The 22,605-nt window shown below is 36.7% G+C and overlaps 1 protein-coding gene across 4 annotated transcripts in view; it reads right to left on the bottom strand.

The window, feature by feature from the left end:
* The window catches only part of INPP4B (inositol polyphosphate-4-phosphatase type II B), an 802,990-nt gene that overhangs the window by 396,268 nt on the left and 384,117 nt on the right, over window positions 1–22,605 (bottom strand). For all 4 annotated transcript variants that reach the window (XM_078069264.1, XM_078069263.1, XM_078069261.1 and 1 more), the window contains one exon: window positions 17,368–17,433. The gene's annotated coding sequence lies outside the window, so the exon portion shown is untranslated. The remainder of the gene's footprint in view (window positions 1–17,367; window positions 17,434–22,605) is intronic.

A 22,605-nucleotide genomic window follows, 5' to 3' on the forward strand; every position in this document is an offset into this window, starting at 1 on the left:
GTGGAGGTAAAATGGAATAACAAAAAATACAAAATAAATTTAAAAGCAGAGGAAAAGAACAAAAACAGATGAAATAGATAGAAGATACATAGTAAAATGTTTGTTTTTAATCAAACCATGTCAATAATCACATTAAATGCAAGCGACACACACACACCCCAATTAAAAGACAGAGAAGATTATCAGCTTGGATAAAAAAGACCTGCTTATATGCTTCATATTTATAATTAAATATAATGACATAGATAGGTTAAAAGTAAAAGGATTGAAAAGTTATATCATGGAAACATTAATCAAAAGAAAATTGCAGTGACTATATTAATATCAAATAAAATAGATTTCATGTAGAGAATATCAGCATTATATAATGATAACATGGCTATTCACCAAGAAGATGTAACAATCCTAAAGGTAAATGCACCTAACAACAGAACTTCATAGTACATGAAGCAAAAACTTAAAGGATTGAAAGGAGAAATAGATAAATCACAATGATATACTTAGGGACATCAATATTCCTCTCTTGGCAATGGACTAAACAAGTAGACAAAAAAATCAGTGAGGCTATAGAATACTTAAATAACACTACCAACAACTTGACCTAAATGACAGTTATTACACAATTCATTCAACAACAACAGGATATAAATTTTGTTTCAAAGTACACATAGAATATTTACTAGGATTATATCCTAGGTTGTAAAATAAACCCTAACAAACTAAAATAAAAACGTGTGTGTGTGTGTATGTACATTTAAATCATAATAAGTCACTATGCTACAAATCAAAATGTGCTTAAGGGGAGATTTATAGTATTAAATGCTTATATTAGAAAAGAAGTTCTTCAAATCAATGATCTAAGCTGAAAAGCAATTCTACTTCTAAGGTTACATTCTAGAAAGATTCTTGAAAATGCATACCAGGAGACAAAGGAATTTTCATAATAAATCAACTTCAATTAAAAAATATTGAAACAGGCTAAATGTCCATCAATAAGAAAATGGACAAATATACTGTAACCTATTCATTTTATAAAAAATGGATCTTCATTTCATATATCAACATTGATTAACTTCATAAAGTATAAAGAACAGAGGAGAAAGAATGAGGAGAGGCAGGAAGACAGAGGGAGGGATATGATGGTACTTCTAGAAAGTTTTAAAACATGTAAAATAGTACTCTAGTTCTATATTATGTAGGGGTACATACACATGAAGTGCAGTAACAGAGAAATGCATGATAAACACTAAAATCAGAATCGTTATGATGTTTGGGAGGATGAGTGTGAGGGATGTGATCAGGAAGGGGAACAGAAGAAACTTCAACTGTATTGGGAAAGTTTTGTTTATTAAACTGAGTAATAGATACAGAATGTCTTCTCTATTTTTCTTTATACCTTTGGTATGTCCTAAATACTCATAAATTTAACTAACTAAAAAGGCAAAGTCGTGTGTTGAGAGGAAATGGGAAGGGAGTTAGGTAGGAGCTTGGAGAAGAAAGGTGGAGTTTGGATTGGTCTTCAAGAGTACCAGATGAGGGAACAGGTGGAGGCAGATGTATGGGTCCAGCAAGAACTGGAGACCACAGATTTGTGGAGGTCTCAGCCTGACTATCTGTGTGGCTTTCTCCAACAGTGCTCAGCAGTCTCGTGGAGAAGGATAGTTTAGTTGACAGTGTAGGGGTTTGGCCTGCTGATGCATGAGGGAAGAGTGGAACCAAGAATGTAATAATGCAAATATGACCAAACAGCTTTTAGATTTGATTGGGAAGTCATTAAAGGGGAAAGATGTAACATATTGGAAGATGAGAGAATAATTCAGTTCCAAGTGATGAGAAGTCCAGAGGACTGCCACAGGCATAAATGAGTGGCTGAAATTGTGTGGTATTGTTGGTCACTAGCACTAGTAAGAAAAAGAAACTGTGCATCATGAGTATTCAATGGGTTATTTCCACGGAAATTGAAATCTCCCAGGAGGATAGCAGACAGGACTGGGAACCAGGGGAAGACTGTGTCTAGTAGAAGAGTCTGAAGAAAGCAGGAATTTGGCCAATGAGCACAGTAAATAGGGGTAGAGGTGTGGTATAGCCAGACATCAGCAATCTTAAATGAGGTCCTAACAGCTTAAAGGGCCTCTTGTGACTACTAGGAAGATAGTAGTCCTGCCTCCAGTCTCTGTAGTAGATGGCCAGTCTATATTAGAGTAGGCAGCAGGGAAGCAGAAAACTCCAGAAAGCCAGGTTTCCATTAAGACGAAGAAACTAAGGAAACATTTTCTGAAGAGGTAGAAGGTGAAAGAAACTGTTTTCCATAGGAACAGAAGACCCCAAGGATGTTTTGTAACATTTTAAAAGTGAGAAGATTGGGGGGAGATTGAGTCATGGCTAACTAAGCCCATAGCAAAATGAGGATGACACAAAGGGCAAGGATACAGGGCAGGAGGTGCTTGTGGTCTAGGTGGCATCCCAGGACGACAGGAATGTAAAGCATCATAGGGTGGGCTGTGCTCAGGTTCTAAGCATTCCTCTGGTTAAAGATGTTCCCTAGCCTATTCAGGCTGCAGTCCAGGCAGGCAGTGTTGGAGGCCTCCTGACACTATGTACCTGTGGCTTTTGTTTAGGTTTCCAAACAGTGCTTTGATATAAAATGTTGAATAAATGATTATTTCTATCCATTTCAAAAATAAACACAATAGCAAGTCTCTATTATGGTGATGGTATAGCCTTTCGGTAACTAACCCACTACACTTGTTCACTTCATGTCAGTGTCCCAAAACTTCTGAAACCAGGACATTCAAACCAGATATAATTCACAATGCCGGATCACTTTAAAACCCTCTACACACCTGAAATTTACAAGATGGAGTGTAGATGGACAGGGCTTGTCAGGGTCAGCCAAATGCTATGTAAGAAGAGGTAAAACCAGGAATATGATCCAGATGGTGATTTACCTCTGCCTACTCAGATTCTTTTTCCTTGTGGGAAATGTCAGGGTACTTTGAAGGCTACCATCATTGTGAGATAATGATATCCAAAGTTCTGCAACCAGGCCCCTATTCTCAGTAACAGGGATTTATTCTAATTTATATTATTTGAAAGGAATAGAAGAATTAAAAAAAATGGTTTCAGGGAAAAGGGTCCTTTTGAGGAAAAATGGCATAAATGGGCAAATTTAATATTTTACCTGAAAAAAAAAATCACTCATGTATTTAAGGTCAAGGCCTTCCTTCTTAACTCATGAGGCCCCTAACCAGGCAGAAGATAACTGCTGTCAGAGCAATGAATTAGCATTCAGGGCCAACATTTCTGCCTGGGAAAACCAACTGTGTCAGGAGACAATTGAATTCTCCAAATTGTCTGTATGGCTTTACTACCAATATTAAATTCAATGTGAGCCTGCTTTGTCACAAGGAGAATAAAGATGAGAGTTGTCAGGGCTCCAGACTGATCAAAAGTCCAGCTTCTGGGGCTAAGTGTTGAGTTAGTCAGCAATATTCTCCTCATCTTTACCACAAGGAAGCGGCATTGACTTGAGCAAGACTGAACAGCAACAGTCTTTTAAGGTTTGCCACTCAAAACGTGTTCCCTAGACCAGCAGTGTGCATCACCTGGAAGTCTGTTAGAAATGCAGAAACTTGAGCCAGATCCCAGATCTGCTAAATTAGAAATTGCATTATGACATAGAGGATTTCCATCTATAGTCAAGCATGAGAAGCATCATTGTAAGGCATAGAAGACTACATAGAATCCATGCTCATAAATTGGGAGAAGTGACTATGGAATTCCACCAAATAAAGAGCCAATATGGGCTACAGGCCCATGTCACTTAATGGACTTTCTAGACTGATGCCAAGAGCTATCATGGATCCTGGCTTGGGCTTCAGTCTCTCCGGCCACTGGCTCACAACCTACCTACTTTCATTTCTACCCAGAATTTTATAATCTGGATTGTCTGCCTGGGGCCCTTGACACCCACCTACGCTTTTACTCACCTATTTGTTGACCTCTTTATATTAGACTTTTTCCACTGACCAGCCCTAACCCAACCTTGATTGTACTCACTCTCTTTCTTCCTTTGATCTTTGCTTTCTCCAGCCTTAGCTCTGCTGCTGGACTCTTGGCAAGGTCAGACCAAGGCAACTCTGTTGAATACCTAGCTAAACAGAGCCAGGTCACTGTATGCCACACTTTGGAAAGTGCTGGAGGCTGGCCAGGACATGTATTATGCAGCTCACAATAAGAACTAGTGTCTTAATGACATCAAAAGCAGGATCATCTAGAGTCCATCAATTTACTGAACATGTCTGGACTGTGGGTTTTAGAATACACATTGGTTCAAACTACAGTGACACATGGAAACAGGTGGAGGGGAAAGGGTTTAATAAAATACAATTGACTGGCGTGGTACACTTCCTTTTCTTTCTTGTAAATACCAAATCAAAGGATGTTCTACTAATATCCACTTCACAGAGACTCTCTACCACTGCTTTTGAAATTCATTTTAGTCAACAGCAGCCATAATTTTCTGAGTATTTATGTGCCTTTTCTGAGTATATATTATGTGCCATGCTCTGTGTTATTACATTATATGCATAACATTAATCTTTATAACAGATTTAAGATGTAACTCCAGCTTCACAGGTGAAGAACTGAAGGTTAAAAGTAATTTGCTCCACTTACTAATTGGAGAAACAAGAAAGTAAATTTGAGTTTCTAATTCCAGAGTCCTCTCTCTATTCTATCTGCCATCACTTTTTAATTTTATCATACAAAAATCCTCAAACTTTTATTATCATTTAAAAAAGATACTAGGGCAAATGTAGAGAGATAGGAGGAAGGTCTAGGAGACATTTATTTTATTTATATTATTTTCTTTCCTAAAAATAGAAATCTCTGGAAAACCTGTAACATATCAATATAGCATTTAATGCCTAAGTTCCAGAATCTGCAGGAAAGAACAAAACAAAGCAAAACAAAACAAAACAAAACAATATATCATGGTAGATATTTTTATACTTCTATTTATAACATCTGTCTCATTGAGACATACTCATCTCTGTAACTTTTACTTGGTCCTGATGTGAATATACTTTCAGTGGACAAGCCGCCATGAAAAAAATCAAGAATAAAAATTCTAAATAATTGCAGTTCGAAAATAAGCTCTAATGATTTGAACATATCCAATTCTCCAGATCCACCATTCTGGTTACTAAATAAAGGGGTAATATTTTCTTCTTTTGCTTCTTTGAATCACGGGGCTCCCTTTTGGAGATTGCAATCTCAGTCAAGAAATAGTCCTGAGTCAGGATGAGTATTAAATGAATACTCACTGAAACTAGCAAAATCTTGATGTTCCAAAAGACAGAACACAAAGCAGCAATGCCGAGAACTCAGTTCAGCAGGCAGAGGGACTATTCCTTTAGTTCACTGAAAATCAAAGATCAGTCTATTGTTGCTCGTTTGTTTCAAATTAGGATAAGAACAATGTTGGTGTCCACTGTATTTAAAGTAAAAGAGAGAGGCTCGGTCAATCCCTGTGACAAAGCACCTTCATTCCTGAGAACTCAGCACCAATCAGATCTGCACCATAATTTACATAGATTTTTAACAGTGACCTGATGTCCTGAGGGGAAGTACTTGGACCAACTTTGGGAATGTAGTTAGTCTGCCATCTGCTTTGTTAGATTTTGCTGTGTCCATCATACAATGAAATCATCCTGAAGAATTACAAAGTGTAGACATGAAAACATGCTTGATTTAATTTCTTTCATCTCTTTGCAACAGATTGGTTACAATATGCCTACCCATCATCACTCTTTAAAATATTATAATTAAGTGTTCTAACAGAACATAGCTTTGAAGAGACTTACAGAAACCAGTGGTTGTCTCATTTAAGGAATGGGAACACTGAGGCCTAGAAATGAGGTAGGAGAGCTCCATGAGCCCAGCTGGTTAGTGGCCATGCTGGGACTAGGGAGAAGTTCTTTTGTTCTGAGGTGAGCTTTTTACCCTTTTCTTCAGGGCATGACACTTTTGGTTGCTTCTTACTTGTTACACAGAGAAAAGGAACTTTCATTGGATATTCCAGAAAAGACAGAAATCTCACGGAAACTTTTTCTTCTATAAATACTTAATGTGACATATTGGGTTTTGCTTACTTCACAAAAACTTGTAAAACCTGGTCTTAAGCCCCGAAGACACTTTTAAAAATTTGCTATCACCCAGCAAAGGTTTAAGAAATACAAGAGGGTTATATAGCAATTCACTAGATGCTTGGGTATTTTTAATGTCCTCTGTGACCTGGAAAACTAAGTAAAGGATAGGAGTTTATTGTCTGCACTTAAGATGACAGTTTTTTGACCCTGATACTTTTATTCAACGAACTGTATATTCCAAATATAATGACTCCTAGCAGCCCATCTCAAGCCTATCTTAAGAAGCAGAGATGTACAGGAAGAATTTTAATTTGGCTGGAGGTTGATTCTTTTTTTCACATGTACTAAAGAGTACTCTGAGGAAGTGCAGCCTCAGCAACATCAAATGTCTCAAATCCTTGTGAACACTGTCACATACAAACACCCAAGGCCAGTTAAGCACCCCGTGTGCTCAAGCAAACCTAAAACTGAAACTTCGAATATATCTGCAGGACATTTCTAATGTAGACATCAGAAGTTATTAATTCACAGAACTGACTGAATTCCTTATGATGATACATTTCAAGTTCCAATTAGTATTGACTAAATTATCTATAGTTTCTGACTATTAATTGCTTATTTTCTTTTGAAATTTGAAATTTCAAAGTAAGACAGATAATGAATTTAATTAAAATTTTATCTTCTGCTTTTTATTATAACAGACAAGAATAAATGCATATATGTGGTTTTTATAATTTCACGTTAGCTCTCCAGAGAAGTTCATTGAGTGCCTGAGGTTATCTACAAAGAACATAATATGGTATAACTAAGTTTTCTCATTCATACTGCCTACTGCATAAAGATAATGAGTCTCAGGTCTTTCACTGCAAGCAGGCCCCTTACTCTCCAATATATACAAAATCACACATTCTACCTTAAAATGTTTACTCAATAAAACTACACTACAATGAAAGTAAGAGCAAACAATATGTAATGAAAAAAGAGAAAAAAAAGAGAGAATTCAGTTGCTAAACTTGAATTGGACAGAAAATCATAAAAAGAATGAGACAGAGCAGTGATATTCAAGCCATTGTTCCACCTGCAAATTCATCTAACATTTCTCTGGTGCAACTCATGGAACTTAAGAAAATCATGGATTGATTTGACAAATCCCCTTTGTAATGTGGGTTAATCTTTTGTGATCAGCTAGAGGATATTAAGGATTGACACTGAGACAGTATGATATTCAAGCTCAAATTTTATGTGAAAATATGTCATTAATTTATGCCCAAATACTGAATAAAACATGTATAGACTTTCCTTCTACCTCTCTCATCTTCTCAATCTCAGGCTGAAGCCCCTACAACTTCTAGGATTGCTTTGATCCTATGTGTTAGAAATAAGGAAAGGAAATACCATAATCATGAATTCATATGATATGCATTTATTGAGCATCTTCTATATGGAATATAGTGTGTAAATAGAAAAGTTTCCTTTTATATTCTGTCCTTGCCAAAGTACTAGTTTCAATCCTTCAAATAGAGTAACCAGCATAACACGCACCTCCACACCTTTTTCTCCCTTCTGCTTCTAACCCCCTGCCCCATTTCCACACTTCCCCACCCTCCCCACCCCAGACACATTTTAGCACTTAACATTTCCTGGCTCTTTTCCCTTTAGTAAAGTACTCTGAGAATTTCCTCACCCTTTATCCTTTGCCTGAAAAGTTAATAAATGTGTTTTTGTTTGATTATTTCTTGTTATTGTTCCGTAGTCTTTCTTTTATAATTTAACTCTATGTTAGTCTGGTATGCACATCTGAATCCCTCTCACACGGCACTTACTGTTACAGTAATTTGTCATGAGAGAGGTTGTACAGCAATGTGGTTAAAAAACCTATTTTGGGGGCACCTGGGTGGCTCAGCCGGTTGAGCATCCGACTCTTGATTTCAGCTCAGGTGATGCTCTCAGGGGCCTGGGATGGAGCCCTGTGTTGGGCTCTGGGCTCAGGGGGGAGTCTGCTTGGATTCTCTCTCTCTTTCTCTCTCCTCTGCCCCTCCCCCTGCTCACAGACACACACACACTCTCTCTCTCTCTAAAATAAATAAATAAATCTTAAACAAAAAAAAAAAAAAGAAAGAAAGAAAGGAAAAGGAAAAAGTAACCTATTATGGATCCAAAATGCTGAGGCTCTGCCACTTACTCTGGGACCTTGGGCAATCTCCTTAACCATACTATCCCTTAGTTTTCTCAATATAAATTGGTAAAATGGTAATACCTACCTAATTAATTATAGAGAGAATTAAATAAATTAATGTATGCAAAGGTTTTAGGCATTCCATTTCTAGCAAAGACTGACCAATGCAACAAAACACTCCATCTCTACTGATTAGAAGTAAACACAAAGAGCAAGCTACCTGAGGATTTTAAAAAATAAACAAAAGCAGGAAAATTGTGAAAAGGAGCTAAAACATGGAGAAGCAAACCACATGAGGGTGAATTTTTCATTTTCCCCATTTTCCTTGTGCTTTGACCTGAAGGCAGTCCCCATTTCTTGGCATGGGCCCTAAAACTGGGACGATTTTTTAAATTGAAATCATATGTGTTCAGAACACAATGGTATTAGACTAAAATCCAATAAGAAAAAGATATCTGTTTGAAAAAGAAAAGCAAAGCTGGCGGCATCACAATTCCAGACTTCAAGCTCTATTACAAAGCTGTCATCATCAAGACAGTATGGTACTGGCACAAAAACAGACACATAGATCAATGGAACAGAATAGAGAGCCCAGAAATGGACCCTCAACTCTATGGTCAACTAATCTTCGACAAAGCAGGAAAGAATGTCCAATGGCAAAAAGACAGTCTCTTCAACAAATGGTGTTGGGAAAATTGGACAGCCACATGCAGAAGAATGAAACTGGACCATTTCCTTACACCACACACAAAAATAGACTCCAAATGGTTGAAAGACCTCAATGTGAGACTGGAGTCCATCAAAAGAGAACACAGGCAGCAACCTCTTCGACCTCAGCCGCAGCAACTTCTTCCTAGAAACATCGCCAAAGGCAAGGGAAGCAAGGGCAAAAATGAACTATTGGGACTTCATCAAGATAAAAAACTTTGACTCAGCAAAAGAAACAGTCAATAAAACCAAAAGACAACCAACAGAATGGGAGAAGATATTTGCAAATGACATATCAGATAAAGGGCTAGTATCCAAAATCTATAAAGAACTTATCAAACTCAACACCCAAAGAATAAAGAATCCAATCAAGAAATGGGCAGAAGACATGCACAGACATTTTTCCAAAGAAGACATCCAAATGGCCAACAGACACATGAAAAAGTGCTCAACATTGCTTGGCATCAGGAAAATCCAAATCAAAACCTCAATGAGATACCACCTCACACCAGTCAGAATGGCTAAAATTAACAAGTAAGGAAACGACAGATGTTGGCGAGGATGGGGAGAAAGGGGAATCCTCATATACTGTTGGTGGGAATGCAAGCTGGTGCAACCACTCTGGAAAACAGTATGAAGGTTCCTCAAAAAGTTGAAAATAGAGCTACCATACGATCCAGCAATTGCACTACTGGGTATTTACCCCAAAGATACAAATGTAGGGATCCGAAGGGGTACGTGCACCCCAATGTTTATAGTAGCAATGTCCACAATAGCCAAATTGTGGAAAGAGCCAAGATGTCCATCGACAGATGCATGGATAAAGAAGAAGTGGTATATATATACAACGGAATATTATGCAGCCATCAAAAGGAATGAGATCTTGCCATTTGCAACTGATGTGGATGGAACTGGAGGGTGTTATGCTGAACGAAATAAGTCAATCAGAGAAAGACATGTATCATATGACCTCACTGATATGAGGAATTCTTAATCTCAGGAAACAAACTGAGGGTTGCTGGAGTGGGGGGTGGGGTGGGAGGGATGGGGTGGCTGGGTGATAGACATTGGGGAGGGTATGTGCTATGGTGAGCACTGTGAATTGTGCAAGACTGTTGAATCACAGATCTGTACCTCTGAAACAAATAATGCAATATATGTTAAGAAAAAAAAGAAAGAAAAAAAAAGAAGAAGATAGCAGGAGGGGAAGAATGAAGGGGGGGAAATCGGAGGGGGAGACAAACCATGAGAGACGATGGACTCTGAAAAACAAACTGAGGGTTCTAGAGGGGAGGGGGGTGGGAGGATGGGTTAGCCTCATGATGGGTATTAAAGAGGGCACATTCTGCATGGAGCACTGGGTGTTATACGCAAACAATGAATCATGGAACACTACATCAAAAACTAATGATGTAATGTATGGTGATTAACATAACAATAAAAAATTTTAAAAAAAGAAAAAGATATCTGGAAAACTCAAATGTTTGAGAATTAGGCAACACACTTCTATATAACCACTGGGCCAAAGAGAAAGTCACAGAAGTAATTAGAAAATAATTGGAATTGTGAAAATACAAATCATCAACATTTGTGGGATGCAACTGAAGTGATACTGACAGAAATCTAGAATGCTAATATTAGAAAAGTCTTAAATCTATGATCTAAAGTGTCATTTTAGGAAACTAGAAAGAGTACATTAAACTCAAAGCAAGGAGAAGGAAGAGAATAATAAAAACAAAAGCAGAAGTCAATGTGATTGAAAATTAAAACAATTAAGAAAATCAATGAAACCAAAGGCTGCTTCTTTGAAAAGATAAATAAAATTGATAAACTCTAGCCAGATGGACCAACATAAAAAGGAGCTATAAATTACAATATTGCAATGGAAGAGAGGACATCATTTAGACCACTGACCTTAATATAAAAATAAAGAACTCTTCTGAAGAATGTGAAGATTAAAAAAGGTAACAGATGAAATTGAACAATTTCTTGAATAAAAATTACTAAATTTCACCCAAGAAGAAATAGATAACCTGAATAGTCCTGTGCCTATTACAAAGTTGAATTCATATTAATTTATTTTTTAAAAGATTTTATTTATTCATTTGACAGAGAGAGACACAGGGAGAGAGGGAACACAAGCAGGGGGAGTGGGAGGGGGGGAAGCAGGCCTCCCGCTGAGCAGGGAGCCCGATGCAGGGCTCTATCCCAGGACTCTGGGATCATGACCTGAGCCAAACGCAGATGCTTAAAGACTGAGCCACCCAGGCGCCCCAATGAATTCATATTTAAATACTACAAATAAAACTCCAGGTTTTATGGCTTTCCTGGTGAATTGTACTAAAGATTTGAAGAATACTAATAAATCTACACTCAAACTCTCCAATCTAATCTCAAACTCTGAGAAAACGAAAATGGAGCATACTTCCCAACTCATTTTATAAGGTCAGCATTATCTTGATACAAAAGTAAAGATGCTATAAGAAAAGAAAAATATGGACCAATATCTCATGAACTTACACGAAAAATCATCAACAAAATCTTAGCTATAACAAATATAATCAATAGTATATAAAAAGGGTTTATTCCAGGACAAACCAACATACAGAGGGTTTTTTCCAGGAATGCAAAACTATTTTAACATTCAAAACTCTATTAATGCAATTCACTATATCAAAAAAACTAAAAAAGAAAAACATCTGATCATCCCAAAGATGCAGAAAAAAGTACTTGAGGAAATTCAACATGCATAAAATAAAACTCTCATCCATAAAATAAAAAACTCTCAGCAATTTAGTAATAGAAGGAAAGTACTTTAACCCAATAATGGGCATCTACAAAAATCCTACAGCTATCAATATAACTGCATTATAAAAGACTCAACACTTTGCCGCTAAGATCAGGAATAAGGTAAGACTTCCACTTTCTTTTTTTAATACTTCCACTGTTTTCTTGCCGCTTCAGTTTCATACTGCTGGTCTTAACTAATGCAGTAAGTCAAAGAAAAGAATTAAAAGACATACAGATTGAAAATGAATAACTAATGCTGTCTCTATTTGCAGACAACATTAGTGTCTATGTAGAAAATAGCCAAAAATATCTACAAAAAAGCTAGAAAAATAAGTTTATCAAAGTTGCACAATATAAAGTCAATATACAAAAATCAACTGTCTATAAACTAGCAATGAAAATGGAAAGAAAATTTTTTTAAATACCATTTATTGTAGTATCAAAACCAAAAATTTTTGGAATAAATCAAATAAAATATGTACAGGATCTGTAATGTTATAATCTATAAAACACTGATAAAATATAAAATAAAATGAAGTATTTATATATTATTTATTTATTACATTTATCTATTTATTAAATGAATATATATAGAATGCTCATGAATGGAAAGATTTATTGTTATTAAGATATCAGTTCTCCCTAACTGATCTTTAGACCATTAGACCTTTAGAAAAAAAAAAAAATTAAAATCACAATGAGCTATTACTATATACCTATTAGAATGGCTATGATTAATATTTTTTAAATTGGCAAGCCAATCTTTGACAAGGATGTGAACCAACTGGAATTCTTGTACATTGATCATAGGAAGGTAAAATAGTATCCCTACTTAAGAAAAAAAATCTGTCAGTTTCTTATAAAGTTAAACATACACCTACCAAATCACCCAGCAGTCTTGTTCCTGTTTATTTCCCCCAAAAGAAATAGAATTTATGGTCACACAAAAACTTGTTTTTAATGTTTTTTTAACTAAAAATTCAAAATCACTCAAAATTTCTTCAAATGATGAATTTATAATCACCTTAAAGTATGTCCATAAGATGGAATATTACTCAGCAATAAAAAGCAATGCATCACTGATACTCACAAAACTTAGATGAATCTTAGGCACATTACAGTAAGTGAAAGAAACCAGATTCAAAGGGCTACATAGTGTATAATTCAATTTACATGGCATTCTGGAAAACGTGAATTATAGAAACAGAATACAGATCAGTGATTTCTAATGGTTGGAGGTGGGCAGGAGAGGTTGACCATAAAGGGGTAGAAGACAGAAGATTTTGGGGTAAGTGTTCTGTATCTTAATTGTGGTGGTGAGTACATGACTATTCATGTTTGTCAGAAAGTCTAGAACTGTACACCAGAAAGCCTGAATTTTAGTGTGTAGATTTTTAAATAGTAAATATAAAACAAACAAAAAGAGATTAGAAGATATAGCAAGTAGTCAATAAATGTTACTAGAGTTATTAGTATTAATATTTACTATTACTCACATGGCTAGAAAAGTGGAAAATGGACTATGAGAGGTACAAGTGGAATGCTATAATAATAATAAATATGAATTCAATCAAGAGGAATGAAGAACTATGAAAGGAAGCAAAAATGAATCTGTTCTGCAAAGGAGCAAGAAGAAGGAACTGGGAATAAAGTATTGATTTATAGGGACCAAGAGTCCAATTACCAAGAATTAATTGATAAACTCAAGTTTGATCTGAATGGGTATCAATAAATAGGGACTCCCTTGAGTTTGGGGTGAGGGATGGGGAAGCAGTAGAATGGGTTTTTGTGGAGGGGCAGTACTCAGCCTCATGTGTGTGTCCAAATTATAAATGAGGAAGGGCTACCCAAAGTAAGATAAGGCTGGCGGGAACGGGACACAGAGAGGTGTCCTGGGAATCAGGGCACCTAGACCCCTGGGTGTTGAGCCAGACTCCAGACTCCGAGGACATGGCAGCCAGAACTAAGGACACATTCAGAAATCTAACCAAACTCAGACAGCTGATGTGACTGCAGCCTGGTACTCATGGCCTAAATTCATCTCACCAGTAGCCCAGACACCAGTGTGGAAGCAAGCAGTAAACTCTGCCAGAAGTTCACTCCTTTGGTGAGTTTTTTGGTAAAAGGAAACAGGATGGAGTAGAGAATGGAAGAAAAGAGCCATTAACATATGCAGCTGAGCTTTCACTGGCTCTGTGTCAGAGTTACTTTCCACAGATGGGGAATAAGGGACAGTGCCTGAAAACAAACAAACAATCAACCAATCAAACAAAAGGGGGGCTAAGATAGTTATCTCAGGAGATACCTGGGACTGCTTCACAGTGATGATATTTAATTGGACTTTGAGAAATTTGTACATCAAAAATGTGGGGATAGATAAAAGGGAGGGAAAAGAGTGGTTAAAGAAGAAAGCAAGAATGAAAGACAAAAAAGAAGAAAATATTGAAAATAAAGGTGATGAAGGCAAAGACAAAAAGCTACAAATGTAGAATATGCATAAGCAACAGGAAATTGGCTAATCTGATGGGAGCAGAGTGCATGGAGAAGCAGCAGGAAGTGGTTGCATTATCACTGAAATCATTCATAGGGAGGACAACTGCTTTTGCTTAGGATGTTAGATATGGTGTTTGTAAACCAGGAAATAGGACAATGTGGCTTATCCTCTTGGCACTGTTAATTCACCGTTTCACTCAATTAAGCAAATATTAATTGAGCAACTATCATGCCTAACAGCATGCAAAGTGCTGTAATTCAGAAATAATATGTCACTATGCTTTTAAAGTGGGGTTTACAATCTGCAGAGCAGAATCCAATATACCTACAAGAAAAAAAAAAAAAAGTTTGAGTAAAGGGATTAATGAATCTGGTTTTGAGTCTTTGCCTCCAGGGTACAGAATCAACCAACACTTTCTGAATGTTTCGTATTTGCACTCTTCTGTGCTAGATATTATTTTATGTATTCTCAAATTTAGTTTTGTTCCCTGTTACTTCTTTCTCTTCTTTCCTTCCTTTCTAAAACCTAATAGATATAGATCTGCTACTATATATCAGTCACTGTGTAAGTCAAAAGACAAGGAAGACAGAAACCATGTTGCATGGGATTTCAAATTCCATTTTAGAGATGGGTAAACTGAGATTGCATATGATTAGAAAATGTGTCCAAGGTCAGACAGGGAATAAGTTAGGGAACAGGGATTCAACTCAGGCCTCAAAACATTAAAACCATTGTTTCTACCCTGAGCAAAATATAGTCCCTAGAAATTACAATTGATAAAGATTAAAAGACTAGTCATTTGGTCGAGAAAATTCTTCCTGAAAGAGAAAACAGCAAGTTCAGTTTCATGCCAGATAACATGTTCCCCAGAGGCCGACTCATTCAATCTGGCTAAGATATTATCAATTTCTATTTTTACCCGTACTTTCATGTTTTCATGTAGATCTTTTTCTTTCTTTTTCTTTTTCTCTTTTTCTTTTTTTCCCCTGCCATTTCAATTAAGATTTCTAATTAGATTCCAAATTTGAGGCATCTCTAGTAGAAAGCAAATTGCAAGAGTAGTAATTAAAGGACAGCTGTCTCTTGTCTTTCTGGGGATGAAACAAGGCTTTTTGTTTCTAAGTTATGAAATCCCAGGGAATTCTACATGTGTTTTTCTTATTGTCTTAAGAATAGTTAACTGAATTGAGAAATGCTGAATTGATATAAAAAAGTCAATGCCCTTTCCAACACAGATGCTTCTCAGCACCTCTCTTCTGGAATAAGTGTAAGTTAACACTAATATTCTGGCTCCTTGAAATTTTATTGCTATAAATACAAAGTCTCCACATTTTATACAAAATCAAATCATTCTTAAATGCTAAAGTAGGCACTACCCTAAGTCATTTTCCTCATTTTAAGACTTTTTTAAATTATGTGAATTTTACAAATCAAGGAGAATAAGATATTTTCAATGGAAAGGAATGAGGTTCAGAGCAGCTGAGATGCAAACCTTTTTTTATGGTTTTCTTTTGCACGATTTAAGAGAACAAATATTACTAATACTGATAATGAGACTTATTTAGTGAGCCCTTACTCCATATTATTTTCACATGAAAAGTATAATCAGGATTTGAAGCAATTAACCATATAATTCAGGTCAAGAAAAATCTTCTGCCTGAAAAAGCTAAACCACTGAAGCAAACAGATTTTTTTCCTAGCTTGAATTATCTAGATTCTAGTAAATCAGTAAATTATCTAATATCATTTAATGTGCATAGCCACTGAATAGGTCAAATTACCTAAAAGCAGACCAGCCTCAGAAGTATAAGGAACCTCTTAAAATACATATTTCCAAGAAAGAACCTTTGGAAACATTTTCTAAAGCAATCCTGAAAAATAGCTTTGGGAAATACCAGGTTAAATAACGGTACACATACACATACATATAGACATAAACATATATGTTTGGTTGTTTACTATTTATTATAGGTTCTCAAAACCTCTAATATTAAAGCTCCTGCAAGTGTTACAGTATTCAGAAAATTTCAAAATTTCTTGACCCAAAACCATTTTTATGTGGTACATGTCATGGAACTAGTATTCAAAAGAGTGAACACATTGAGAATCTCTTTGTACAATCCTAAGACATTTCCACAGTGCTTTGGCAGATGCAGGAAGGTAGGGTCAGGTGGTAGATCTGAAAGCATCTCTACTCAGGGGGGTCAGGAGAGAAGACTAAGTGACAATTCACAGAAATGCCAAGCGCAGAAAGTAGCCCAGCAGACCTGGTCCAAAGGCCCCTTACCATGGCCAGTAAGGTCCCATGGGACTGGGCCAGTTCCCATATTCTTTTTCATCCAATTATCAACCCATCTTCATCTTATATCTTTCTCTACATTTGTGACTTTGCTATAGCCACTTTATTATCCTTTTATCAATTATTTTCTTTATTCACTGCTATTCCATCTTCCTGGGACTCTTTGCCTCATACTTTAACTCTTAGTTTAAATGTTACTTTCCAGAGAAATACCCTCTGTTTAGCCAGTCCACAATAGATTCCTTCCTTGTCTCCCAACACTTTCTCCCGCAAACTGCTATTTCTCTTCATTGCACTTATCACAGTTTTTTTTCATATGTTGATATCTGTTTATTTATTTCATGTCACCTCCACAAGACTGTAAGCACCTTAAGGGCAGCAATGGGCCATGCTGTTTTGTTCAATTCTATAAAATCACCAATTACCTCACAGATGAGTGTTTGCCATATAATAGGCCTTTAATGAATATGTGTTGATTTAATAAAAAATATTATTATTATTATTTAATTCCTTCACATTTCTATCTAGGCCTGGCCTACCTGAAACTCTCAAAATTAATTTAGTGTATACATAGAAATCAATTCCTCTTTAGGATATGATCAGCCATCTATAAAATATAGTCACACATCTTCTAAGACACCGAATTAGCATTTTTGTAAAATATTTTTTTTAATAATGACTATAAGATTGAATTATTCATCAATCTAAATGAGTATTATGTGTTAATTACTGAGAATCATTCTTGTACCTGCTTTACTGTTGTAGTCCTCAAATAGCTCTGCTCTTTGATTATTGCTTTGCTGACTTCAGAGCTCTGTAAAGGACAAAGGACAAAATGTTAGAATGTGGTGTTTCACTGGGAACTTCTCTTACTAATTCAGACCTAGCTAAAATATTTCATAGGTTCGTAATGCCCATCATTCTAAACCTGAGGGCTTACCATCACAAAATCCTGGGACATAGCTATTTCTTGTTTATATTCCTCTACGGGGATTAACTCGTTTTTTCCTCATCACCACTGGTTAGGCAAGGGTTAACCCTGCGTATTCCAGTGGAAAGCCTGCCTTTGGCCAGTTCCTGGAAAATAACCTCTGAGCTCTTGAAATAGTCTGCCTGATAAGAGAGTTTTCGTAGCCTGTGCCTTGGCTTATGCTCTTTCAGTTTGACCAGATCCATTTATGGTGAACACCTGTTTTTGCTTGGGGAAGGGGAGGCTAAAGCCTGAGCAGCTGAGGTTAATCTTCGGGTGCTGCATGCTTAGTGACTGACCCCCCCACTAAAACTCGAGAGACCAAAACTCGGCTGAGCTTCTTCCCTGGTGGACCACACTTCACACAAATTGTCACACATTGTTTCTGGGAGAATGAAGCTCATCCCCATGGGATTCCGCTGGGAAGGAGCACCTGGAAGTTGGCAGAGGGACTTTGCCTCCCTTTTGCTAATCATAATCTGTTTCCTTTCACTGTAATAAATCATGACTAGGAGTGTAATGGCTTTTCTGAATCCTGGGAGTTCTAGGAAATCATCAAGCCTGAAGGTGGTCTTGGGGACTCCCCCTCCAGCCCCCCACATAACACCCTGTAAGGTAGGTACTATTATGACCCACCTTTCATGGACAGAGAAATTGGCAAAGAAAGGTGAGGCAACTCAATCAAAGTCCCATGACTAGTTTAAGTGTCAGTATTTAAATTTGAACCTAATGCTCTGGTTCCAGAGACTGGGCATTTTATATATTTTACCAATTATTTCATGTTCTTTATCTAAATATTTGTAGTTATCTGTCATTCAGTAAGTATACCAAAAAATGCCACTTGGTTCTTTTTCTTATTTTATTATCAGGAATAATTTTCAAATTATAAACTTATTATTAATTACCAAGATTTCATTTTATCTGCCAAAAAGAGAGCAATAACAATAACTTTTATTGTTAAAGCTGTCCTTTAACCATTATACTTTATTCAAAACAAACTTTCCTCCAGCCTTGTAAATAATGCAGATGTGACACAAGATTTTCTCACTTACATTCTCATATATCTCTCACCATTCTAAATGGTTTTTATCTTTTTTTAATTTTTTTTAAAGATTATACTTATTTATTTGAGAGAGAGAGTGAATGAGAGAGAGAGCACAAGCAGGGGCAGAGGGAGAGGGAGAAGCAGACTACCCTGCCTAGCGGAGAGCCTGATGCGGGGCTCCATCCCAGGGTCCTGGGATCATGACCTAAGCCAAAGACAGACACTTATCCAACTGAGCCCCCAGGCACCCCTCTAAATGATTTTTAATATGGGGGCTGAAAACTACAGAGTCAGCTTTAAATCACACCAGGTATTGCTTAATTTGGGGAAAATAAAACACTTTATCACATTTTTTTTTAAGATATCTAATTTTTTTTAGCTTGCTAGAACCAGAGTTGCTTTTAAGGTAAGTGCTAGAAAAAATAGTTTCAGAATAGGAGAAAGCATGAAGCTAGTCATTCAGTTGCTACGAAAGAAAATGAAAACCATCTACTGATTTCTAAACACAAAAGATAAAAATAATTTACCAATTACATAGGAAAGTCATAAGTTTGCTATAGTTAGCCTTTATTCAGGTAGACTTTGCAAAAAGTACCTTGCTGTAATTAGTCATTGCCATTAGGTGTATGAGGTAGTAGCTTTATTCTAATACTTGAACAAAACTGTAATCCATTCTCTTATCTTTCTTTTAACCCACCCAAGACTAAGCATCGTACTCTGTTGTACATACGGTGGATGACAGTGTCTTGCTCTTATCACTTAAATAGACTGCACACCTCTTGATACTTTGAGGTGTCATTACATCTGCAAAGGTAATGAGTCTACCTTGCAATGCGCATGTACAGAGGTCAACATACTCTCATACGACCTGTAGTGTCCAAACAATCCCTTGAAATAACTTTAAAAAATACAAGTAGAGCATACACAGCAAGGGCAACACCTCACACAGTGATGATGAAATATATCAAATGTAAACCAGATAATTGTGCAAGTCCAAAGAATAAAAGTTTCTGATGCAGAAGGACCAACTGTGTTATGTGAGCCTGAGTCTTTCAGACTGGTTTTGTCTCCATTATGGTGTTATCCCTTGTCAGTTCTCACCATGTAGCAAGAACCAATATTTACCCAAACCCACCAAAGTGTATGGTCACTTTAAATAAACACCCCACAGAGTTAATGCCAATCAAAAGCCTTATTTAACACTTATCATCACCTTCACAATACATGATCGAGTAGATCATTATACCTTAATTAGGTCATAAAAGTTTGTTTTTAAGTTGAAAATGTAAAATTCTATTTTGAACAATTTCTGGATGTTAAGCTGAATTGAACATTACTGACTAGAATTAAAATATGGAGTATTAAAAGAAAATTGGAATAGGGATGCCTGGGTGGCTCAGTCGGTTAAGCATCTGCCTTTGGCTCAGGTCATGATCCCGGGGTCCTAGGATCGAGTCCCTCATCAGGCTCCCTGCACAGTGGGGAGACTGCTTCTCCCTCTGCCCCTCCCCCTGCTTGTGCTCTCTCCCACTCTGTCAAATAAATAAAATCTTTACAAAAATTGGAATAGTCTTTATTGGGCTCCACCTTATGCTATCGAGATTGGTGCCTTCTTTGGTTCCTCTATCCATTCCCTTTGTGGCCCTGAATGATACTTTCATCCTTCACATCCTGTCTCCTTCTACCCCAGTGTCCTGGTGTGACGGCCATATAGCTAAATTCAAAGCTAGCTATTTGCCTTTTCCATGTTGCCCCATGAAAGAAAGCTGGGCTTGAGGTGCCTTGTTGTTGTTCCCAGACAGTCTGGGTGAGTCCAGGTCAAGATCCCCCATCAGTGAGAGGATTGGGGATATTATGCCAAAGGCAGGAGCTGAGTAGAATGGAGTTTAGAAAAGATCAGGGAGAGAGCACGCTGTGTCTGTCAGGAAATTGTATGATATGAAGGTCCTCATCAGTTCTGAAAACACACATTCATCCCCTGAAAGATCCAGCAGTTAAAAACAAACAGAGAAACAAAACTGCAAAATGCCCTTGGGTAACTGCAAAGCAGTCAGAAAGTAAGTACAGGAAGTAAAGGAGAACCGATATAATATTAATAAAAGCTACCCATTTTGTAGGCTGTTGTAAATATTTAGTTAAGGCCACACAGCTAATAGGAGCAGAACCTGTCTTCAAACCCAAGCAGTCTGGTTCTAGGACTCATTCTCATAACCACTAGCCCAGGCTGCCTTTTTGGGAAGGCCTCGTATGCCATGTTAAGGATTAGACCTTGCTTTCCAGGAGATGTTGAAACTATAATCTTTTTTCTTAAAGATTATTGACTCATTTTAGAGAGAGAATGAGTGAGCATGGGGTGGGGAGGGGCAGAGGGAGAGGGGGAGAATCCCAAACAGACTTCCCGTGACCCCGAGATCAAGTGAGACAAAATCGAGAGTCGGCTGCTTAAATGACTGAGCCAACTAGGCACCCCGAAACTATAAAGATTTTATGCAAGGAAATAAGATGATCAAGTTTGTCTTTTAGACAGAATAGTGAGTAGCTGTGAGAAATATAGCCTGGAGGAGTAAGACATTAGAGAGATTAATTTGGGGGCTATTACAAAGCTTTAGCAAGAGATGACCAAGACCTAATTTAAAGCAGTGGTGGTAAGGATAGGGAGGGGTAGATTTCATAGATATTCAAGAGGAAAAGTGGACCTGGTGATTTCTTTCTGTGGGGAGTAAAAAAGGAGATTACTACCAGGTTTCATTAAATCAATATAGACATGTACAACATATAACCTACTGATTTTGTTGATCCAGAAATTCAACCCTTTAAATTGTCTTGCCTTTTTTTGTTTTTCTAGCTTTACGTGCGTTGGCTTGTAGTATCAATAGAAACTAATAGTCCAAATATCTAAATATATGTAGAATATAACTACTAATTAGTACCAATGCAGACAATCAAACATTTGAGAAAATTTTCAATCCATTGTTCTGTCCAAAAGTGAGTCTTCCAGATTACAATATAACTATGCACTGCTCTGATATTAAATCTCAAAAACATCTAAAAAAAAAAGCTTGCCTCACATATGATATACATATAGCTATTAGAATCTAAAATAATTAACAGTCTCTAGAATAGATGTGAAATTTAATTCTACCTCCAAAAGCAGGTTTTCAAAATCTTACTTTAGTTCCCCAATTCCCATCCCTCATTGTAAGGGCAAAGTAAAATTTAGCTGCCAATGAGATTATTCTCAACATGATCTTCACATTAACTAAAAAACTACAAAAAATTCTATTAAAATTAATAAAATGATTCAAGAAAAGTCTCAGGATGCGAGGTAAATTCGTAACAATAACTTTCCATATAATAGCAATAAACGGAAAGTAAAGTTTTCAAAATAAATGAATGCAACTGGGGCGCCTGGGTGGCTCAGTCATTAAGCGTCTGCCTTCGGCTCAGGTCATGATCCCAGGCTCCTGGGATCGAGCCCCACATCAGGCCCCCTGCTCAGCGGGAAGCCCGCTTCTCCCTCTCCCACTCTCGCTGCTTGTGTTCCCTCTCTCGCTGTGTCTCTCTCTGTCAAATAAATAAAATCTTTAAAAAAATTAAAAAATAAAAAAAAATAAATGAATGCAACTCCTGATAGCATCAGTAATCTTGAACCACTATAGCAGTAACAGTAAAATCAATAAGCTACCTTGAATAATTAGGTAAAGAAAATTATAAAAAGCTGTAAAGAGAAATAAGGAACTATAACAAAAGCATGAATAGGAAAGTATTTACAAGATAAATATCACTTATTCCCAAATTAATTTATATTTTTAGCATAATTCCAATCAAAATTCTAACGGGGGTAATTTTGGAACCTGTTAAAACTTTCTAAAGTTCATTTGAAGAAAGAGCCATGGATCATAACAAAAATTCTGAACTTGAATATTAAAGGGAAGTTTTGCTCTACTGATAAAATACATTGTTGTGACACA

Source organism: Halichoerus grypus, chromosome 3, assembly GCF_964656455.1.
Source record: "Halichoerus grypus chromosome 3, mHalGry1.hap1.1, whole genome shotgun sequence".
Taxonomy (NCBI): domain Eukaryota; kingdom Metazoa; phylum Chordata; class Mammalia; order Carnivora; family Phocidae; genus Halichoerus; species Halichoerus grypus.